Source organism: Mixophyes fleayi, chromosome 10 (assembly GCF_038048845.1).
Source record: "Mixophyes fleayi isolate aMixFle1 chromosome 10, aMixFle1.hap1, whole genome shotgun sequence".
NCBI lineage: Eukaryota > Metazoa > Chordata > Amphibia > Anura > Limnodynastidae > Mixophyes > Mixophyes fleayi.
In genome coordinates this window covers 64,009,296-64,031,523 of record NC_134411.1, presented here as the reverse complement: position 1 = coordinate 64,031,523, position 22,228 = coordinate 64,009,296, and positions in this window count along the sequence as shown.

The following is a 22,228-nucleotide window of genomic DNA, read 5'->3' as shown; positions in this document are numbered from 1 at the left end:
CATGAAGCCAATCAAATTGCGGTGAATGCGGCCTGAGCCAGGGTAAGCCTAAGATGATAGAGTTGACGGACTGCGGAATGACCAGGAACCTAATCCACTCATGGTGAAGAACCCCTACCTGCAACCGAACTGGAGAGGTGATATAGGTGATGGAACCGTTGCTGACACGGTTACCGTCAACTGCAGTAAGAACCAATGGTTGCGGCAATGGAGAACAGGGTATGTGAAGCTTGGACACCAGAGTAGCAGAGATGAAGTTCCCTGCGGATCCAGAATCCACGAAGGCGGAACATTCCAGAGAGACATCCGAAGACCTGAGGGTGACTGGCTTCAGGAAGCTGGTGTCATTGGGAGGACAGGGAGAATGGAGACTGGATCCTAGGACAACCTCCCTTTTATTGCCTAGGAGGTGGAGTTTTCCGGCCTCTTTGGACAAGAAGACAAAAGGTGACCGGACTCTCCGCAATACAGACACAAACGGTTCCTAATCCGACGTTCCCTTTCATCCCGGGACAAGCGAGAGCGTCCAATTTGCATCGGCTCTTCAGCTGGAGGAACTGGAGATTGAAAGCGGGGAGCCAGACGAACAGAACGGCGATCCTGGTTCCTTTCAGCGGAACGCTCTTGATGGCGGATGTCCACTTTGATACTAAGAGAAACCAAGTCGTCGAACTTGATAGGAAGATCTCGGGAGGCAAGAGCGTCCTTAATAGGATCAGACAAACCTTGCCAATAGGTAGCCGTTAGAGCCTCATCATTCCATCCTAATTCTGAGGCAAAGGTACGGAACTGAACAGCGTATTGACCCGCTGTAAGGGAACCTTGACGAAGAGCTAGCAGACTTGATGCGGCAGAGGACACACGGCCGGGCTCATCAAATACCTTTCGGAAGTTCTCAATAAAGGTGTCCGAATTGTAGAGAGACCCATCGTTCCGCTTCCAAAGCGGGGAGGCCCAGGCCAGGGCTTGTCCAGTAAGGAGGGAAATAATGTAGGCTACTTTAGCTCTCTCGGACGAGAAATTTTCCGGTGCCAGTACAAATTGGATGGAGCACTGGTTAAGAAATCTGCGGCATCCCTTGGGATTACCGTCATACTTCTCAGGTGTGGGGATCCGTAGAGTCTTGGAAGTAGCGACAATTCCTCTGGGAGTAGCAGAAGCGGGAGCAGGAGCAGCCGCCTGAGGGATTTCCAGACGGGAAATCACCCCTTGTATACACTGTAGGAGTTGCGCCTGGTTGGATTCTTGCTGTTCCACCTGCAGTCCTAAATGGAGGAGGAGGTCTCGAGCCGAGGGTTCTCCGGTACCATCTGTCATGGCCAGAGTAAACTGTCAGGCCGTTGCTATTAGCCAGTTGCCGGTGTAGTGTAGAAGGGTCAGACGGTCCGGGTCACACCAATCGGGAATATACGGTACCAAGGGAAATCCAAAGGAATAGTCGCCAAGCCGGGGTCACAACAGGAACGCAGGAACTGTAGAACACACAGGGAAACTTGAGCAAGGGAACCAGGAACACAGGCTAGTGGACCTGTTACTCTGGCACCCTAATGGCGCCAGAGTCAGGTTTAAATAATGGTCAGAAGGACCTGATTGGCGGGCACAGGGAGGCGGTAATTAGAGGAGACAGCGGCGTCCTGTTGCCTAGCAACGGGACGGAGGAAAGGGCGCATGCGCCCGGCAGCACAGGAGAGACCCAGAAGGACTGCAGGACTCCGGAGCAGCCAGCGGGAGGTCAGACGTCTGTTCTCCGTCTGACAGGAGATCAGCGGGAACGGCGTCTGACACTTAACTCCTGACATCATTTCTGACAAGTTATTACACCATGCTTTTTTCATGTGCAGCAAGCTCCTTTGTTACAAAGAAGGAGCAAGTTGTATAAAGCAATATAATGAATAAACACCATAAATATTTATTCTCCTAGCAAGGCTAACCAGTGAGAGTTTCTAAACATTATCTTCTAATCTTACTAATACCACTTTATTGACTGAGATTCCCTATACTCCCACTTCTACTAATAACTAACCTAATTAAATTAAGGCTATCAATCTTATAGCCTTAATTTAATTAGGTTAGTTATTAGTAGTTGATCCTAACCTTACTGCTTCACAAGTCAATACTGAGTTAAAAATATTTACTCGTTGACTTCCTCTGATATCATATTTTGTATGAATATCATCTGTTTTTAATTATGTGAGTACTGTGAATAAATGTTTATTTTTGCATATATAAGGGGTATGCCGATTCACTGCAAGTATAATAATGGTATGCCGTGACTGAATTAGAAGGTCTTCAAGCATTCCTGATGTTAGTTTAAATAGTACTATTAAATAATTGAAAAGTACAATGAAATTGTATCAACTAATGTCCAGACAACAGTGCTATATAGATAGATAGATAGATAGATAGATAGATAGATAGATAGATAGATAGATAGATAGATAGATAGATAGATAGATATATGTATACATATATAGGAAAAAAGGAAAGGCTATGGCGCTTCCTGGTGTAGTAAATTTAAGTAACACAGGTTATTAACACAAGAAAACTAGGTAAAGGTTTTCCAACTAAGAGCCCTCAATGTTTAAGGGAACCAGATATTATTCAGATGAATTAGAGACTGTGTTAGCTTTATGGAAAGAAAGACACCACCTCAAACTTGTATGTGTGTAAGCATACCAAATATATGAGAGTTATCCGATTATCTGTGGATACCAATCTTATGAAGCGTCCAGCAAGATATAGAGATGTGGTTGGTAGTCCTCAAATATCAGGTACAAACAGAAGAGGAAAACACTATAGAGTGTAGTAATTACCAATCAAAGAGTATATGTTGCAGCATTAACTCTATATATAATGTAGGGATGTGCACCGGCCACTTTTGGTGTCTCGTGTTTTGTGTTTTGGGTTCGGATTTGCTTGAGGTTTTGGGTTTGGATTTGTTTCACAAAACACCTGACGAAAGGTTTTGGTTCGGATTTAAGGTTTTGGATTCGGATTTATTTTGAAATAAGCATAAAAAGTGTTAAAATCTATTTTTTTTGGTTTATTTTCACTCCTACGCTATTATTAACCTCAATAACATTCAATAACAATCATTTCCACTCATTTCCAGTCTATTCTGAACACCTCACAATATTGTTTTTAGTCCAAAACGTTTCACCGAGGTAGCTTTCTGGACTGCATAGTGGAGTGGTCCCAGTACCCAATTTGGTACCGGGGCCACAATACCTCCTCCGACTTTCAAGTGTAGTGTTTCTAAGTTATAAACACTACAGTAGTTTGAGTACGTCAATACCTCTTGTTTTTTAGACGACCATGGTACTGAGCATTCATCATTGAGATCCCATCAAGTATGTAAAAGACAGACAGGGTCGAAGTGTTATTTGTTGACTTTGTTAACCAAAAAACTGTCCCTATTGCAAATATTCGTGCAATGAAGAGTGACTTTTTCATTTAAAGGCTCAAGCTTTCAAGTGTAGTGTTTCTAGGTTATAAACACTACAGTAGTTCGAGCACGTCAATACCTCTTGTTTTAGACGACCATGGTACTGAGCATTCATCATTGAGATCCCATCAAGTATGTAAAAGACAGACAGGGTCGAAGTGTTATTTGTTGACTTTGTTAATCAAAAAACTGTCCCTGTTGCAAATATTCGTGCAATGAAGAGTGACTTTTTCATTTAAAGGCTCAAGCTTTCCAGTGTAGTGTTTCTAAGTTATAAACAGTACAGTAGTTCCAGGACGTCAATACCCCTTTTTTTTTATTATGACTGGGCATTTAACTTTTGGTTTAATTTGTTTAATTGGTTTTAATTTTGTTTTACTTTGTGCTCATGGCAAACGACTGTTGAACGGTCACATAATGCCAAAAAATGAGTTGCAAGATAGAATTGTCCTTGGGCCCTCTCACCCACCCTTATGTTGTTGAAATAGGACATGCACACTTTAACAAACCAATCATTTCAGCTACAGGGCCTACCAAACAACTGTGGCTGAAATGATTGGTTTGTTTGGGCCCCCACACCAAAAAAGCTATTTATCTCTCCCTGTACAAACTCAACTGGCTCTACTGAGGCAAGATGTCGTCCTCACCCTCAGATTTCTCGCACCCTTCAGTGTGTACTACCTCATCCTCACACATTATCAATTCGTCCCCGCTGGACTCCACAACCACAGGTCCCTCTGTAGTATCTGGAGGCCAGTGCTGTACTTGATTGAGTAATTGATAATTCATTTTTATGAACATAATTTTTTCAACGTTATAAGGAAGCAACGTCCTTCGCCGCTCACTGACCAGGTTACCCGCTGCACTAAAAACTGTTTCTGAGTACACACTGGAGGGGGGACAACTCAGGTAAAATAGAGCCAGTTTGTACAGGGGCTTCCAAACTGCCTTTTTTTCCTGCCAGTAACAATATGGACTGTCTGACATGTCTATTTCGATGGTGTCAGCAAAATAATCCTCCACCATTTTTTCAATTGTGACAGCATCCAATGCAGCGACAGTACACATGTCTGCAATGGTTGGCAGGTCTTTCAGTCCTTACCAGATGTTCTCAGCATCCCCGCCAGCGGGTCTTTTATGAAAACTGAGCTTTTTCCTCGCAGCCACAGGTGTGGAAGAAAATGAAGGTGGAGCTGTTGGCATGTCACGGTCCTCTTCAGAGGACAATCTCCTGACCAGCAGGTCTTTGCACCGCTGTAGACTCGTGTCCGCTGGAAACAGAGACACAACATACGCTTTAAACCGAGGATCGAGAACGGTGGCCAGAATGTAATCCTCTGACTTTAAAAGAGTGACCACCCTAGGATCCTGGCAAAGCGTACGAAGGGCTACATCCACAAGAGCTAATGCTTTGTGGAATCGCAATGGTGTACCAGCTCCTCCCTCACTTTCTCCAGCTGCTTCTGCAAAAGCCTGATCAGGGGAATCACCTGACTCAAGCTGGCAGTGTCGGAACTGACTTCTCGTGTGGCAAGTTCAAATGGCTGCAGAACCTTGCATAACACGGAAATCAGTCTCTACTGCGCTTCACTGAGGCGCATCCCCACTCCTTTGCCTATGTCGTAGGTGGCTGTGTAGGCTTGAATGGCCTTTTGCTGCTCCTCCACCCTCTGCAGCATATAGAGGGTGGAGTTCCAGCGCGTTACAACCTCTTGTTTGAGGTGATGGCAGGGCAGGTTCATGCTTTTTTGATGTGTCTCTAGTCTGCGGTAGGCACTGGCTGAATGCCGAAAGTGTCCAGCAATTTTGCGCGCCACCGCAAGCATCTCCTGCACACCCCTGTCACTCTTGAGGTAATGCTGCACCACCAAATTAACAGTGTGTGCAAAACATGGGACGTGCTGGAAATTGCCCATATTTAATGCCCGCACAATGTTACTGGCATTGTCTGACACCACATGAGAGTCTAAGTGGGGTAAGCCACTGGGAGATAATTTCCCTCAGTTTCTCTAATATGTTGTCAGCGTTGTGCCTCTTATTAAAGCCTGTAATACACAATGTTGCCTGCCTTTGCACGAGCAGCCGTTGTGTAGATGCTGCTACTGATGCAGCTGCTGCTGTTGCTGCGGAAGGGGATGCATCTACCCAGTGGGCTGTCACAGACATATAGTCCTTAGTTTGCCCTGAACCACTTGTCCACATGTCCGTGGTTAAGTGGACAGTGGGTACAACCGCATTTTTAAGAGCACTGAGGACACTTACTCGTGCTTCTCTGTACATCTTTGGTATCGCCTGCCTAGTGAAGTGGAATCTCGACGGGATTTGGTACCGGGGACACAATACCTCCATCAACCCTCTAAATCCCACTCCACTGATGGCGGACACCGGGCGCACGTCTAACACCAACATAGCAGTTACAGCCGCAGTTATACGCTTTGCAATAGGGTGACTACTATCGTATTTTGTGGTCATGGCAAACGACTGTTGGACGGTCAATTGTTTTGTGAAAGACGTAGCGGTCTTACGACTTCCCCTCTTGGAAGATGACCGACTAACAGCAGCAACAGCAGCAGTGGCAGTAGTAGGCGTACCGCTGCAGGATTCCTCGGATGAATCCCTTATTGAAGAGGACTCAGTCTGGCTGGTGACTTTGGCTGCAGGACTGAATCTGATGGAGATTGTGGAGGAAGTTGACGAGGAGGGTGTTGCTGGTGTGTATCCAACAGGACCAAGGGATTTAGGTGTCTTTGTACTAATGACGTTCCTAGCCCCAGTTCCTGAACTAACCACTGAACTATGAAGGTTATTCAGGTGACGTATAAGGGAGGATGTCCCTAGGTGGGCAAGATCCTTACCCCTGCTTATTTGAGCTTTACATAAGCTACATATGGCCATACATTGGTTGGCCAGATTTGGATAAAAATAACTCCAGACCGAAGAGGTGCAATTTTTGGTCTTCTGACCAGGCATGACAATGGGCTTTTTAATCCCATGGACATCAGCTGTTTCCCCCCCTGGTTCCTTATTTACAATAACCACATCAGCATCCTCATCATCAAGTTCCTCCACAGCACCAGCTGCATCAATAGCTTCCTCCCGAGCCACCTCTTCCCGTACAGTGATGGGAAGGTCAGGCTTGACAACCACCAACACCCTTGGACTCGCCTTGGGGATTTGTGATAATTTCTCTTTAGAAGGCAGAGTTGTTTGCTGTTTTGTTGCTGACAGCATAACTCTCTTCAATCTTTTGTAGGGGGGAGGGAGGAGGGCTAAGATCCTTGGGTGAAGGTGAACCACTAGTCATGAACACGGGCCAGGGCCTAAGCCGTTCCTTGCCACTTCGTGTCGTAAATGGCATATTGGCAACTTTACGTTTCTCTTTAGATGATTTTAAGTTTCTCTTTTTGCTACTTTTACTGAACTTGGGCTTTTTGGATTTTACATGCCCTGTACTAGGAGATTGGGCATCAGGCTTGCCAGACGACGTTGATGGCATTTCATCGTCTATGTCATGACTAGTGGCAGCAGCTTCAGCATTAGGAGGAAGTGGGTCTTGATCTTTCCCTACTTTATCCTCCAAATTTTTGTTCTGCATTATATGTAGCACAAGAGAGTGTACCCCTAAGCCACACACACTCGGCAAAGCCTTTAAAAATTATATGCGGCACAGGAGAGTACCACTGGACTGGAGTTATACAGCAGTACCACTGGACTTATACTGCAGAATCAGTGAAATTTGTAATATGGCAGTAACAACAATGGACTTATACTGCTGAATCAGTAAACTTTGTAATATTGCAGTACCACTGGACTTATACTGCAGAATCAGTGAAATTTGTAATATGGCAGTAACAATGGACTTATACTGCAAAATCAGTGAACTTTGTAATATTGCAGTACCAATGGACTTATACTGCAGAATGTGTGAACTTTGTAATATTGCAGTACCACTGGACTTATACTGCAGAATGAGTGAACTTTGTAATATTGCAGTACCAAGGGACTTATACTGCAGAATGAGTGAACTTTGTAATATAGCAGTACCAATGGACTTATACTGCAAAATTAGTGAACTTTGTAATATAGCAGTACCACCAGACTTATACTGCTGAATCAGTGAACTTTGTAATATAGCAGTACCAATGGACTTATACTGCAGGATTGTTTTGGGATATTTTTTTTTATTTTTTATAATTACTTTTTTGTATTTTTTTTATAACTATTTTTGAATTTTTTTATAATTTGGGAATAATGGGGAAATAACAATGCCCTTAGAAGGACAGAGCACAGGAGACAGCACCACTGGACTGAACAGGACACAGAACAGGACCCCGCAGCACCACTGAACTCAGAAGGACAGAGCACAGGACACAGCACCACTGGACTGAACAGGACACAGCACAGGACCCAGCAGCACCACTGAACTCAGAAGGACAGAGCACAGGACACAGCACCACTGGACTGAACAGGACACAGCACAGGACCCAGCAGCACCACTGAACTCAGAAGGACAGAGCACAGGACACAGCACCACTGGACTGAGCACAGCACAGCACAGCACAGAACTGAACAGAACTGAACAGCACGAGATATAGCAGGACAGAGGACCACCTAACACACCCTCCCTCTACCCTGATCAATGCCCGAGTGAAGATGGCGGCGACTAGCGGGGAATTTATAGGATCCGAGTATCGCGAGATCCGACAGCGGGGTTATGACTCAGAGCCTCGTTTTTAGTTTTGCAATTGGCGGGGATACCCGGATCTGTCTCGGATCAGGCTCGGATCCGCAACGTTCGGGTGGGCTTGGATTTCAGAAATCCGAGTGCGCTCATCTCTAATATAATGCGCACCAGAACAACAAAAATAATCAGCTTATCTGTATGAGTAGCTCCTTGACCATCTCAGTAGTTTGTTGTTATTGTAATTATAAGACTTCCTGCGATGATAAATAGAGAAGATAAAGAGGTACCAAATAGTGAAGTATGGTCACACGAAAATATTTATTTCACAAAATCACATATGTTTTGCACTCACATTTTAAAAATATATATATTGCTTATATGTAGTCCATTTATTTTGGATATGCTGTCCTTAGTAGTCCTTCTCAGATGTAGCCAAATAAATTCTCACCACAAATCCCACACAAAAAGTCAGCTTAGGAAAATTCCAGAAGGAGACTATTAAACCATGAATCAGCACTAAAGCAGAAATCCCACCGTCAGAATGCCCTCAATGCATTTTGTTTCTTAAAAGAGAGTTCATCGGGAGGAAATAGTAAGTATACTGTGTGTATCTACCATTAAATAATGGGTGTCGGCATCTTCGTGCATGTGCAGTCGCGCACTTTTGCTTTTGCGCATGCACGATTAATTTGCAAATGGCGGATGTTCGTGTTTTCAATTAATCAAATCTGTTATCAGAATAGATTAACCGGTAAGGCAAAGGAAGGCCAGTAACGGATAATGTGATTGTTCACCCTGTTCCCTAGAGGAAAATCTTTTTAGGGTTTTTGGTTACCAAGGTGGCCATTTTAAGAATGGGCAACAGAATATACTTGCATGACAAAGTTTTGCCCACATTGTGAATCATATGTAAACACTATTGTGCAAAGTGCATCAATAAGATAATATTATTTAAACAGAAAAGTAATAGTTCTGTATATACCTATCATATTAAAAGTACATGAAACACATCTCATAAAAGCAGTATATATATAACAATGGTAGTATAAAAACAGTGTAAGACAGATATATATTATAAAAAGTTTATAAAACATAGATATATGTACCCAAGTCCAAAATAAAGAGGATAGTAATCTATTTTTAGAATCTTCGGAAGCCATATTGGAAATGGGCAAACCAAGTTTTGCCCAGTAGTGGTTATCTGGACGAGGATATCATATGTAACCAATTATACAAAAGTGCTTGTCACTCACCGGACCGTGAGTGCCTCTTCCCGGACATTTAGGAACCGTGGTCGTCCACCATCCTGAGGGTCTGCGCATGCGCAGCCCTTTTCTATACTTCAGTGTATACCCCTTTAACTCAATTGGCAGATCAGGCAACCTCCCTATATTAAGCACCTGTGGCCAACACCACGTTGCCTGATCTTGGAGTCTCATTCCTCATGAGTCTCTGAAGGTGTTCCTGTATTCCTCGTGTATTCAGCGCTGCTGATTCCTGTGGTTTCCAAGCCACTTCTATTCCTGTGGTTTCCAAACCACTTCTACTACTGTGGTTCCCATACCACTTCTACCATCAACTGTATCATCATGACTGTTTGCTGATTCCTATCCGCTGCCTCCGTGCACTACAGTCTTCTAAACCACTTCAACGTTATTTTATATCAATGTGACTGTTTGCTCATTGCTATCCGCTGCCTCCGTGCACTCCAGCTTTTACTTCACTCACCTGCTTCTCATCAAGTCTGTTTGCTGATTCCTATCCGCTGCCTCCGTGCACTACAGTCTCCTGCTTGCAACTCGCCTGTGTTCATCATCGTAACTGCCAGCTGACTACTATCCGCTGCCTCCGTGCACTACAGTCTCCTGCTTGCAACTCGCCTGTGTTCATCATCGTGACTGCCAGCTGACTACTATCCGCTGCCTCCGTGCACTACAGTCTCCTGCTTGCAACTCGCCTGTGTTCAACATCGTGACTGCCAGCTGATTACTATCCGCTGCCTCCGTGCACTACAGTCTCATCTCATCTTTGCTGTGCCTTCCTCGAGACTGCCGCTTTCATTACCATCTGCTACACTTCGTGATCAACAGCTCCTGCCCTGCGCTGCACTCCTGTTTCCCATCGCTGTTGGTTCCTGTGGTTGCTACTGGTTACCTCCGTGTGCCGCTGAGTCCTGCTGCTGTGGTCAGCGCTATCGTCCATCTCCTGCTGATCCACTCTCCACGCCTTCACGTGTTCCACTGGTCTCTACCCTCCTGTCAGCATTGGATCTGTATCTCATCTACTACCCTCTGCTGGATCATCTCCATTCTCCTGGGTCCCCTATGAGTCCAGTTCCACGTGTTGCTGACTCCTGTGGATTCGTGTCCCTGTTGGTCTACTCACCTGTGCGCTGCACCTGCTAGACCGCTGCCTCACCTATCCAGGGACTTCCTATCCAGTCGGTCTCCAGCCGCTCAGGTACCGCTGCAATCCCATCTGACTGCTACTGCTGAACCACGGTATGCATACTTCTCATTGACTGTGCTGTGTATTGCATATCTTGCTGGACTGTGTTTGGTTCTCTCTGGAGTCTGCTATCCGCTGAGTCTATTGCCATCATTGACTGTGTTATCATTGTGCTGGACTACTTCAAGAGACTTTCTAGTTTGCAGACCTGCTCAGTCATTTATATCTATATATATATCTATATTGTGCATATTACTGTGGATCGTGTATAAGGTGCCTGTGTATATCCTGTGTTGCAGTCTTCCCCTGTGCACCTCCTCACATATATATTCAGTGGTACAACTTGCTGATGTCAGACCACTGATCCCTGTTTCCGGTATCACCTGTTCCATCCTCCTCTCACATAGCAGTGGTACAACTTGCTACCGCAGACCACTGACTACCTGGATACCTCCACTTGGATTCCATTCCTTCACTCAGACAGCGGTACAACTTGCTACCCGCAGACCGCTGACTCTCATCACCTCCTTGTTTCTGTTGGACATTCCTCCTCACTATAGCAGTGGTACAACTTGCTATCGCAGACCACTGACTACCTTCACGTGTCCTTGTCCATACAGTTCCTTGTGTATTATTATCTCATTACTACCAGTGTTGCTAGTCATAGACTTTCCTGAGCATCTCATCGGCCATCATTTCATGTTCCGTGATCACCCAGCTACCAGAGTACCCTATTACCATCTACATTGCTCTGGTAAGCCTACCATCTGGTGATCCCTGGGTAAAGACTCCTAGTGCCCGTGACAGTAAGATCAGGCCATGACAGACCCAGATGCGGAACCTACCGCCAAAGAGATGCTGCAACATCTGGTTAGCCGTGTGGAGCAACAGGATGCCCGCCAACAGCTGTTACTTCAGTGTTATCAGTCATTAACCTCCCAAGGAACATCTGGACAGACTGTGACAGCTACTACTGAAGCTCCTGTGCTTTCCTCCGTTTCCCCATTGCCATCCCAGGTGTCTACAGCTTCCACGCTTCACCTGCCTACTCCGTCAAAGTACGATGGAGACCCCAAAACTTGTAGGGGTTTCCTTAACCAATGTTCAGTCCATTTTGAGCTCCAACCTCAAAATTTTTCTACCCATCGTTCCAGAGTGGCCTATCTTATCTCTTTGTTTTCAGGACAAGCCCTGGCTTGGGCCTCCCCTCTGTGGGAGAGGAACGATCCAATATTACAAGATAGTGCCAAATTCATTTCTACATTTCGAAGTGTGTTCGATGAACCAGGTCGTGTGACCTCCGCTGCTTCCAGCATCCTCCGTCTGCGACAAGGATCTCATACTGTAGGCCAGTACGTCATTCAATTTAGGATCTTAGCCTCTGAACTTCAGTGGAACACTGAAGCCCTAGTTGCCGCCTTCTGGCAGGGGCTTTCCGATAAAATTAAAGATGCACTGACTACTCAAGAGCTTCCTTCGTCACTTGAAGATTTGATCTCTCTATGCCATCGTGTTGATATGAGATTTCGTGAAAGAGAGGCTGAGAAAACGACTTCTGCTAAAGCACCTCTTCGCTCTAACCCTCAATTTCGTCCAGTGTCACCCGCTGTGATTCCCATGGAGATAGGACGTTCCAAGTTATCTTCTGAGGAGAGGAAACGAAGAGTCAAGAATAGACTCTGTATCTATTGTGCTGATTCCACTCATGTCCTCAGCTCCTGCCCTAAGAGATCGGGAAATGCCAGGCCCTAACTAGTTCTGGAGAGGTGAAGTTAGGGTCCCTGGAGTCCTCTCCATCGTCTATGAAATCTAAAGTCTGCGCTTTTGATGTGACTATTTCCTTTGCTACCAAAACCTTTGAGTCACAGGCATTGATTGATTCCGGAGCAGCAGGAAATTTTATTTCCAAATCGTTAGTAAATCAATGGTCTCTACCAGTGATTACCTTAAAAACTCCCATTACTGTGACGGCTATCGATGGATCACGTCTCATCAACGGTCTCATCACCCAGAGTACGTCTCCAGTAACCCTTCAGGCATCATGAAGAGATATCGTTTTTAATTCTTCCTGTTACGACAAGTCCGATTGTCCTAGGCCTTCCATGGCTTCAGTGTCACTCTCCCCAGATTGACTGGCGCACCCCTCAAGTCACGTCTTGGGGGCCTGAATGTCACCATCATTGCCTTTCCCAAGTCATTCCTCTCAAGGTACAGCAAGCTTCCATCTCAGCTATTTCACCGGGACTCCCTCCTCAATATGCTTTATTTACCGATGTTTTTGATAAAGCTCAGTCTGAACGTCTTCCTCCTCATCGTTCTTGGGATTGTCCGATTGACCTTCTTCCTGGCAAGACTCCTCCCAGGGGCCGGGTCTATCCACTCTCGTTACCTGAAACTCAAGCTACATCTGAATATATACGGGAGAACCTCCAGCGTGGGTTCATTCGACCTTCCACCTCGCCCGCTGGAGCTGGGTTCTTCTTTGTCAAAAAGAAGGATGGATCATTACGCCCTTGTATAGATTTTCGTGGACTCAATGCCATTACTATCAAGAATCGGTATCCCATTCCGTTGATCACTGAGCTATTTGACCGCATCAAGGGAGCCCGTATTTTTACTAAGTTGGATCTTCGTGGTGCCTACAATTTAATCAGAATCCGTTCCGGTGACGAATGGAAGACAGCGTTTAACACCAGAGACGGGCATTACGAATATCTGGTAATGCCTTTCGGGCTATGTAATGCCCCCGCTGTTTTTCAGGGCTTCATCAATGAGATTTTTCGGGACTTATTATATGTATGTGTCGTCGTCTACCTGGACGACATATTGATTTTTTCACAGGACCTGCCTTCTCACCACCAACATGTGGCAGAAGTCCTCTCCAGGCTACGGAAAAATTCATTGTTTTGTAAATTAGAAAAATGTTCATTCGAATTACCCCAGATTCCATTCTTGGGGTATATAGTTTCCGGAGTTGGCCTGAAGATGGATCCTGACAAAGTAAATGCTGTACTACATTGGCCCCAGCCAACTACTCTTCGTGCGATCCAGCGTTTTTTAGGTTTTGCCAATTACTATAGACGCTTCATTCAAGACTTTTCTTCCATTGCATCTCCTATTGTGGCCCTGACTCGAAAAGGGGCTAATCCTAAGCAATGGTCAACTGAGGCTATTCAAGCCTTTCAAACATTAAAAGAGTCCTTCTCTTCGGCTCCAATCCTTCGACAGCCTGATGTGACACTCCCCTTCTTCCTAGAAGTAGATGCCTCTAATGTGGGCTTAGGAGCTATTCTCTCCCAACGCTCGGAACAGCAAAAATTCCACCCTTGTGCCTTCTATTCTCGGGGTCTCCTACCCGCAGAGAAGAATTATACCGTCGGGGACAAGGAATTACTGGCTATCAAAGCCGCATTAGAGGAATGGAGATACTTGTTGGAGGGAGCTCGCCATCCGGTGACGATCTTCACGGATCATAAGAACTTGTCATATCTCCAGTCTGCCCAATGCTTGAACCCTCGTCAAGCAAGATGGTCTCTTTTCTTTTCCCGTTTTGAATTAATAATTACCTTCAAACCAGCTGCCAAGAACAAAAAAGCTGATGCCTTATCTAGAGCCTTTGTTACGTCCTCTGATATAGAAGAGGTTTCCAACCATACCATTCTAGACCCCAAATGTATCTCACTGGCTGCTTCATCCACCAGAACGCTACCATTTGGGAAGACCCTTGTGCCTCCTATACTAAGGAGGAAAATCCTTTCGTGGTTCCATGCCTCTCGTTTTTCTGGACACGCCGGTGAACACAAGACTTTTGAGATCCTCTCTCGAAGTTACTGGTGGCCTTCAATGAGGAGAGACGTCAAAGAGTTCATTGCTTCCTGTGAATTATGTTCGCAATTCAAATCCTCCCGCAGAACCCCAGCAGGGTTGCTGCGACCACTACCCATTCCGTCCAAACCATGGACCCATATTAGTATGGATTTCGTTACTGACTTACCACCTAGTAAGAACCATAACACTATTTGGGTGGTAGTGGACAGATTTTCGAAGATGGCTCATTTCATCCCTCTGTCTGGTTTGCCTTCCTCGTCTATCCTGGCTGAACATTTCATTAAAGAGATCTTCCGTATCCATGGATGTCCATCTGAGATTGTGTCTGATAGAGGAGTACAATTCGTGTCCAGATTCTGGCGAGCCCTTTGTAAAACCTTGGGCATACGATTAGCACTCTCATCTTCTTACCATCCACAATCCAATGGACAAACCGAACGTGTCAATCAAGATCTTGAGACTTTTATAAGGATATTTTCATCAGCCAATCAAGACAACTGGGTAGAATTACTCCCTTGGGCTGAGTTCGCCCATAACAACATGTACCATGAGTCATCATCCAAAACTCCATTTTTTGTGGTCTACGGTCACCATCCGTCTTTTCCGGAATTTCCTGCCCTCCCGCCCACCCAAGTTCCTGCGGTGGAAACTGTTTGTCAGACCTTTAAAAATATCTGGTCTCAGGTCAGAACCTGTTTAAAGAAGACATCTGTCAAATATAAATCTTTCGCTGATAAGAAGAGGCGGGCTATTCCACCACTAAAAATTGGAGATCGTGTCTGGTTATCCACAAAAAATATTCGTTTGAAGGTTCCATCCATGAAATTCGCCCCTCGTTTTATTGGTCCATATAGGATCATTCAAGTTATCAATCCAGTATGTGTGAAACTCCTTCTTCCTAAGAGTCTTCGGATTTCTAATGCCTTCCATGTATCTTTGCTCAAACCTCTTATTATCAACCGTTTTTCAACTCCTCCCTCAGCTCCGCAGCCAGTTCAAGTTCATCAGGAGGAGGATTTTGAGATTACCGAGGTATTAGATGCAAAAATTTCGCGAGGAGTCCTCCACTTCCTCGTTCATTGGAAGGGCTTTGGTCCTGAGGAGCGCTCTTGGATCAAAGCTGAAGATCTTAATGCTCCTGCCCTTTTGAAGAAGTTTTACTCCAAAAATCCGGACAAGCCCGGTTCCAGGCGTTCTGTGCCCACCTTTAAAAGGGGGGGTACTGTCACTCACCGGACCGTGAGTGCCTCTTCCCGGACATTTAGGAACCGTGGTCGTCCACCATCCTGAGGGTCTGCGCATGCGCAGCCCTTTTCTATACTTCAGTGTATACCCCTTTAACTCAATTGGCAGATCAGGCAACCTCCCTATATTAAGCACCTGTGGCCAACACCACGTTGCCTGATCTTGGAGTCTCATTCCTCATGAGTCTCTGAAGGTGTTCCTGTATTCCTCGTGTATTCAGCGCTGCTGATTCCTGTGGTTTCCAAGCCACTTCTATTCCTGTGGTTTCCAAACCACTTCTACTACTGTGGTTCCCATACCACTTCTACCATCAACTGTATCATCATGACTGTTTGCTGATTCCTATCCGCTGCCTCCGTGCACTACAGTCTTCTAAACCACTTCAACGTTATTTTATATCAATGTGACTGTTTGCTCATTGCTATCCGCTGCCTCCGTGCACTCCAGCTTTTACTTCACTCACCTGCTTCTCATCAAGTCTGTTTGCTGATTCCTATCCGCTGCCTCCGTGCACTACAGTCTCCTGCTTGCAACTCGCCTGTGTTCATCATCGTAACTGCCAGCTGACTACTATCCGCTGCCTCCGTGCACTACAGTCTCCTGCTTGCAACTCGCCTGTGTTCATCATCGTGACTGCCAGCTGACTACTATCCGCTGCCTCCGTGCACTACAGTCTCCTGCTTGCAACTCGCCTGTGTTCAACATCGTGACTGCCAGCTGATTACTATCCGCTGCCTCCGTGCACTACAGTCTCATCTCATCTTTGCTGTGCCTTCCTCGAGACTGCCGCTTTCATTACCATCTGCTACACTTCGTGATCAACAGCTCCTGCCCTGCGCTGCACTCCTGTTTCCCATCGCTGTTGGTTCCTGTGGTTGCTACTGGTTACCTCCGTGTGCCGCTGAGTCCTGCTGCTGTGGTCAGCGCTATCGTCCATCTCCTGCTGATCCACTCTCCACGCCTTCACGTGTTCCACTGGTCTCTACCCTCCTGTCAGCATTGGATCTGTATCTCATCTACTACCCTCTGCTGGATCATCTCCATTCTCCTGGGTCCCCTATGAGTCCAGTTCCACGTGTTGCTGACTCCTGTGGATTCGTGTCCCTGTTGGTCTACTCACCTGTGCGCTGCACCTGCTAGACCGCTGCCTCACCTATCCAGGGACTTCCTATCCAGTCGGTCTCCAGCCGCTCAGGTACCGCTGCAATCCCATCTGACTGCTACTGCTGAACCACGGTATGCATACTTCTCATTGACTGTGCTGTGTATTGCATATCTTGCTGGACTGTGTTTGGTTCTCTCTGGAGTCTGCTATCCGCTGAGTCTATTGCCATCATTGACTGTGTTATCATTGTGCTGGACTACTTCAAGAGACTTTCTAGTTTGCAGACCTGCTCAGTCATTTATATCTATATATATATCTATATTGTGCATATTACTGTGGATCGTGTATAAGGTGCCTGTGTATATCCTGTGTTGCAGTCTTCCCCTGTGCACCTCCTCACATATATATTCAGTGGTACAACTTGCTGATGTCAGACCACTGATCCCTGTTTCCGGTATCACCTGTTCCATCCTCCTCTCACATAGCAGTGGTACAACTTGCTACCGCAGACCACTGACTACCTGGATACCTCCACTTGGATTCCATTCCTTCACTCAGACAGCGGTACAACTTGCTACCCGCAGACCGCTGACTCTCATCACCTCCTTGTTTCTGTTGGACATTCCTCCTCACTATAGCAGTGGTACAACTTGCTATCGCAGACCACTGACTACCTTCACGTGTCCTTGTCCATACAGTTCCTTGTGTATTATTATCTCATTACTACCAGTGTTGCTAGTCATAGACTTTCCTGAGCATCTCATCGGCCATCATTTCATGTTCCGTGATCACCCAGCTACCAGAGTACCCTATTACCATCTACATTGCTTGGTAAGCCTACCATCTGGTGATCCCTGGGTAAAGACTCCTAGTGCCCGTGACAGTGCTATAATGCGTAAATGAACAACATAAAAATATTCAAGAAACAAAAGCAGTACACTATGTGCCAATTATTAACCATCATAAACCATACAATGAGATATCTAGGTATAAGACACAAAAAACTAAAAGTATAAATATATAGATAAAGGGCCTAGAGATGATGGCATATCCACCCCAAAAGTACTGTCAATTAAACACAAAGTGAGTAAAATCTAAAATCTATAAAAATGGGGCGATTTCATAATTCTCATTAAGACCCTTTGGTGATATAGTTCCAATTTCATAGATCCAGTACATCTCTAATTGGGAGAGTTTTCTCTGGAGATTCCCACCCCTGGGTCCCAATTTTATATACTCTATGGCTTTAAAATTCAATTGATTGGGATCGAATCCATGTTTTTGAGTAAAGTGACGTGGTATGAAATGGCTCTCTATTTTATTCTTGATATTTCTAATATGTTCCTGTATTCGTAATTTCAGAGCTCTCTTTGTTTTTCCTACATATTTTAATCCACAAGAACATTCTATTAAATAAGCAACTAAGGTAGTTTGGCAATTGATAAGCTGTTTAATGATCTACTTTATGCTATTATCATGGTTATTGAAAAATCTGTTTGTATTAGCAAATTTAGATATATTGCAGTGATTGCATTTAACAAAACCCTTGGTGCATATGTATTTAAAATATATGTTCTTTCTGTCAGCATACTAGGGGTGAAGAAATCCTTCAAATTCCGATTTTTTTAAAAATAATTATTGGTTTTTCTGGCAGAATGTCCGTTGACATCTGTATAATGTTTATAAAGTACTATATTTCTGGAAAATGGACTTGGGTTATAAATATATTCTTGCTCCCAACTGCCCATAAAATGTTAGCAAAACTTGGTGCAAAAATTGTACCCATTGCAGTGCCACACATTTGTAAGTAAAAAAAAAAACATCCAAGAATTTAAAATAATTGTGCGTAAGTAAAAACATCATGAGGTCACAAATAAAATCCCTATGTTGTATACTGAGAGTTGTATCATCACTTATGAATTGCTTACAGGCAATTTTTTGTGTTTAATGCAGGTGAACAGGGACTGTACGTCTATTGTGACCCACATGTAGTCCGGACTCTCAATCAAATTCTTTAAAAAATTGTAGAACACTAGTAGAGTCCTTCATATAGGATGATAGATTCATTACGTTCATTTACGTTAAAAAATGTCCACAAATTCAGATATGTGGAAGGTTACAGAATCTATCCCTGCTATGATCAGTCTGCTGGGGGGATTAACCAAACTTTTGTGTATCTTGGGTAGGAAATAAAAATAGGTATTATAGGAGTTTTCATTATAAGGTATTGGAACTCCTCATTATCAACCAATTGTTGATAGAACCCTTTAAGCAGAGTTTCTCTCAGAAGCTATACAAATTAATTTGTTGGATCTTGGTTTAAGGGTATATATTTTGACCTATCTCCTAATAATCTAAGTGCTACTTTAATGTAATCAGATCTATCTTGTAGTATTATGTCGCTCCCCTTTGTCTGCTTGTTTAATGATTATACTATCATTTTTCTGTAGGTCTTTTAGGGCCCTTTGTTCATTTTTTGTAAGGTTTTTATTAGATGGATTAGTGTATTCTTGATTGCAAAAAATCATGTATCAGCAACTCTTGGAATACCTCTATATAACTGCTTTTAGATTCTATTGGGTAATATTTTGACGTAGGTTTAAGTCCTTATTTGGAACTGTCTTCATAGTTAGTCAAAATAGCTTGATCCTTCTGGGCAAAATGACATTTTCCTTGTAAATATATTTATATATATATATATATATATATATATATATATATATTTATATATATGAGATTGAAATCTGTTAGGTCTCTGGGTGAGAGCAAAAGACAAACCTGTTCTGAGAACAGACATTTCTGGACGTGACAGTATATGACTAGATAGAATAAAGATCCCCATTCTCTTTTAATATATTATCTTGGATTATATGTGTCTCATTTTTTGTTGAGTTGCTTGTGTTCCTTGTCTTCTATGTACCTTCATTCTGGACATCTCATTGTATGGTTTCTGATGGTTAATAATTGGCACATAGTGTACCTCTTTTTAGTTATTGATTATTTTTATGTTGTTCATTTACGCATTGTAGCACTTTTGTATAATTGGTTACATATGATATCCTCGTCCAGATAACCACTACTGGGCAAAACTTGGTTTGCCCATTTCCAATATGGTTGACGAAGATCCTAAAAATAGATTATTATCCTCTTTATTGTGGACTAGGGTACATATATCTGTGTTTTATAAACATTTTATAATATAAATCTGTCTTACACTGTTTTTATACTACCATTATTATTTTTATACTGCTTTTATGAGATGTGTTTAATGTATTTTTAATATGATAGGTATATACAGAACTATTATTTATCTGTTTAAATTATATTATCTTATTGATGCACTTTAGCACTTTGCACAATAGTGTTTACATATGATTCATAATGTGGACAAAATTGGTCATGCAAGTATATTCTGTTGCCCATTCTTAAGATGGCCATCTTGGTAACCAAAAACCCTAAAAAGATTTTCCTGTAGGGAACAGGGTGAACAATTACCTTATCTGTTACTGGCCTTCCTTTGACTTACCGGTTGATCTTTTCTGATAACAGAAATGATTAATTGAAAACACGAATGTCCTCAATTTGAAAATTAATCGTGCATGCGCAAAAGTGCAAGTACGTGACTGCACATGCGCGAAGATGGCGGCACCCATTATTTAATGGTGGATACACACAGTATACTTACTACTTCCTCCTGATGAACTTTCTTTTGAGAAACAAAATGCTTTGAGGCCATTCTGACTTCCTATGAACTCTCTATTTCACTTTGATATTCCTTCAAGCAAAAAGCTTATTGACTACATTTCTTGCTGAAATACTAACATTTTTTGGTTTCACAACGCAACTTTTTTCTGCTGCAATTAGAAACCATTTGCGCCTTTTCTCTTGGTAGCTCTGCAAAACAATTTCTATAAAAACCTTAATTATACACTCCTTTTCAGAGTGTGAAAATATAGAGAGTCCTCCCTCATTTTCTTCAGTGCCATATTAGAACAGACAGTGTGTAGGGAGAAGGTTAGCTGTGGTGCTCTGCTCATAAAATAGAGTTAAGGGTGAACCAGGGACATGGGAAAGCAGTAGAATCCTGTCATTATTGTAAAGCAGTTCTATAGAGAATAGTCAGCTACAATAGTTTGCTGCTCAATTGCTTTTAATTTCAATCCTTAATAAACTTTACACAGACTAGTGGCTAATTGCAGTTGTTAATGCATTGCATTTATATAATAGTAATTTTGAACTAACTATATTTAATTCTTTGTGAAAAACAGTATGTTTTTGCTGTCAGACTATTAGCAGAATCCAAAAATCATGCAGTTTTCTTTCTCTTAGACTTGAAAGATTTTCTAGTGAAAGTAATCTTGTGTGTGGCAGTGGCAAGTAAAATAATTTAGAAAAAAATGGCTGTTTGCATGTGAGATTCAGCAGCAGTTGCACACCCCCAAAAAGGCTATATATTATTATATTCTAATCTTTTGTATTTTTTTAATACTTGTTTATTTTGGAAGAGTCACTCAGTGAAATGAATATCTAAAGAACTTTGTTTGTGACAGTCAGCACTCAGCAGCACACCCCAAAAAACATTATATATTGTAATCTTTTCTATTTTCTAATCTAATTTGCTGTCGCTATATAAATAATTGAAGATGTTGAGAGATGAAAGTGTCCTGCACCCATACAACAAAAATTCAAAGATTAGGCACACAATATATTACCAGAGTAATCATCGGTTGCCAAGAGCATCGCTTTCATTACCTTGCCGCTGTGTAAATAAATGAGGATGCTGAGAGACAGTAGTAAGGGTGTAGTATGGGTGTCCTGCACCCATACTACAAAAAATAAAAGATTAGGCACACAATACATTGCCAGAGTGTTCATCAGTTACCAAGGGCATGACTTTTAATACCTTGTTTCTTTACATGCTCAGTGCCATAATGCTGTCCTTCTGATGATTCAGAAGGTATTGTATGTATTTATGGAGAGGGAGGGAGGAAAAATCATTCCCCTATGGTAAGCTTCGTCCAATCCTGGAGTAAATGGGACTGTCCGAGACTTGCAGTGGAGGTGGTCCCCAAGACCCATGTATAGAAATATGGAATGTATATAAATTATATTTATATGTTCTTTTAGTGACATGTAAGATATATGTAAAAGAGACAGCTTAGATAGGCCAATAGTTGACCTTCCCACTCATGCAAGTATGTATACAACTTACATTGATGCAAATTTGGTTGCCCAAAACGTGTCTTGACAATGCAATGAAAAGTCCACATTCTGAGAAAACAGGACAGATTGTGGACCAGGCAAAGAATGGAGATGGAGTAGATAATGGATGATGATTTATGCAATATAATGGAGATAGAGAACCATAAACTATGGTTAATTATTTTTAGAATTGAATTGGAGAAAATAAATGCACCGGTGACAGATTTACAAAATCCTTCATTAATACAACAGTGCACAACTATAGACAGTG